The sequence below is a fragment of the Solea solea genome, chromosome 18 (assembly GCF_958295425.1).
Source record: "Solea solea chromosome 18, fSolSol10.1, whole genome shotgun sequence".
Classification (NCBI taxonomy): Eukaryota; Metazoa; Chordata; class Actinopteri; order Pleuronectiformes; family Soleidae; genus Solea; species Solea solea.
In genome coordinates this window covers 15,862,824-15,865,909 of record NC_081151.1, presented here as the reverse complement: position 1 = coordinate 15,865,909, position 3,086 = coordinate 15,862,824, and positions in this window count along the sequence as shown.

Here is a 3,086-nt window from a genome sequence, read left to right as displayed (position 1 = left end):
GACTGAGGCGAAGCACACTCACGAGGATCATGTTAAAGGTGTATTGACTAAATTTGTCGTTCCGACGTGCTGTTCAATGTCCGCGTGCGGAAGAGGATTAGGGTCACATGAATTCTGAGGAATAAAGTCAGAATTCTGACTTTAATCTCAGAACTCTGAGGAAAAAAATCAGAATAAAAGTCAGAATTCTGAGGGAAAAAAGCCAAACTCTCAGATGTCAGGCTGTTTTCCAATTTATTTATTTTTTACATTTGGCCCTAAAACACTGGATACATTGTAACACATTTAATTTGTATTATTTAACTGTATGTATTTTACTTTTTTACCTGTTTAAAGTTGTTTTTTTTAAAAAAATATTTTAACCCTGTTTTTTTATTCTTAGGTTAGATTTAATTCATGCTCTTTTAAAATGAACCATTATGGATTAGAGTGTAAGACATTATACTGATTTATTTAAATTCTGTCTCTGTATTGTTATTAATATCATTGTACAGCACCTTGACTCTACCTTTATGTACAAAATCGCTTTATAAATAAATGCCTTACTGCACTTCAAGACCCCAAACATGAGTGCAAAAAGAACAGTATTTTATTTCACTAATATTTTTAGTTTATTCAGTGTTGCTTCCTTTCAAGTTGCAGCTCATTTTAGTAATGGTATCACTACTTCATGATTGACTTTTACACTATAATACTATACCAATAATACCATGAACGTTTGTTCAATAAGAGATTAAAAAGATAAAAATGCTACAAAAATAAATAGAATCCTATTCTGAAAGTCATAAAACATGTCCAACATCAATAAAAAGCATCCATTCACAAAGACACTGACACCGTAACCATGTTTCAATACAAATTTTATTTGCAAGACAAACGCAAAAAGCTACAATATTGTCAGCTTCACATTACAGTGCGGACTCACAACCAAATATTGGGCTTTAGTGTCTCTCTGAAATAAATATCCTCAACAAGACTTGAAACAAATATAAAAACAAAAAAGAAAGCAAAATTTAACATATCTGCACAAACTGCAGTAGATCGCACAAGGATGGGAATAAAATTCTGCCACGGCAGGCAGAAGATTATTTTGCAATGTGAACACAATGAGCACAAAGGAGTGTGTACTTGAGGTGTTATTAAAAAATATTAATTTATCATGTACATTATTTAAAAACTACTCCGCCCCACTGAATGTGGGTGAGGACCTAAATAAAACTCAGTGGAAGGTGAGTGCGATTACATTTATATAGTCCATGACATATACAGTATACAGAGTTTGAATTGAGGCCAAAACCACACAAAAGAACAGTATTTTACTTCACTAAGCCTTATACAATGCTTATCAATCGGGATTGCATGATGGTAAAAAAAACCCACATTGTTTAAATAATATGTAGCTAACCTCCTGTTACATGTTATTTCAAAATGGAAATGAACATACTTCAGTTTCCATTCAAGATTTAAATACAGGCCTGTTCATTCAGCTTTCCCACTGCTGACCCCATATATACTTCAGTTTCGATTCAAGATTTAAATACAGGCCTGTTCATTCAGCTTTCCCACTGTTAACCCCATACATACTTCAGTTTCGATTCAAGATTTAAATACAGGCCTGTTCATTCAGCTTTCCCACTGTTGACCCCATACATACTTCAGTTTCGATTCAAGATTTAAATAAAGGTCTGTTCATTCAGCTTTCCCACTGTTGACCCCATATATACTTCAGTTTCGATTCAAGATTTAAATACAGGCCTGTTCCTTCAGCTTTCCCACTGTGTTGACCCCATACAGTATCAATAATCAGTAATATTGCAAAAATAACCATTACTTCAACTACATTTTCACTGTTCTGTCATAAAGACAGTTGTGACATGGCGCAACAAGAGCGTATGTTTTTTGGCTTTGAAAGATTTCCTTTGACCAACACCATAATTAAGGATAAAAAAACAAAAACAATACAAAGACGTAGCATTTTCCCCCAAACAACTATGACAGGCTTCAAGTATCGTATTCAATGATGCAAAATGACGCCATGTTAATGTACAGTAACACTGGCAAATCCAGACAGAAAACAAAGTGCAAATAATTATGAGTTGACAGTATTACACATTTTACCTTAAAATTAGCTTAGAAAATAATCACTGGCAGGTACAACCCCAGGTACTTTTTTTTTTTAATTAAGAAGCTTATGGGTTGACACACCATAACGTTTCTTGCTCATTTAAATATTATGTATGTCAGTGTATGATTTAAAAGGTACAGTGTGTAAAATATAGCAACATTGGCAATTTTATAGCTGAATATCCTTCACGTCACCAAGAATCTATGTAGCCTTCAGTTAGTGTCAAAACTCAAAACATGTTTATGGTCCAAAATGGCTTCTGATATAAATATAAAAGATAATGAAAAACAACAATTTATACAACCAAATGGTTGTACACTTTTAAAATATAACTGTAATTATTGTATCTTCAGCTAAACACATGAAAACAGGCCCTGTGATGGACTGATGACCTGTCCAGGGTGTGCCCCATGTCAGCTGGGATTGGCACCAGCACCCACCACGACCCTCATGTGGAGGATAAAGCGGTAGAAGATGCTGAAAACAGCATTTATTTTCCAAGTATCTGATGCTGTGTTGGCATAAATATAATCTTTACGGAAAATAACTTGAACCTTTTTCAAAACATAAACCCCAGTATTTTAAACAAAATTCAACGTATGCAGCGGGAGATTGTCAAGGTTCAGACGTGTTCACAACAGCAGGAATTTTCCTGTGTTCTTATAGAGTCTCACTTGGACATTATGTGGAAATTTCCCTGGGAAGCTAGCAGAAGATCTAGACTTCCACATCCAGACTCCCATACATGTCTGAAAGCAGCTTTAGTGTTTTCAGTTTCCTCTCCACTCTCAGGATATGTGATATCCTGGCTGTGATGACACGTTTCTACAGATTTGACCCAGTTGGTGTTCAAGGTTCCCTTCACTCTGTTCCTTAGATGTTTTTATCCTGACCCCAGTTCTTAAAACACCCATTGAATATTATATTAATTTAACACCACCAAGCAGGATTTTGATAAATA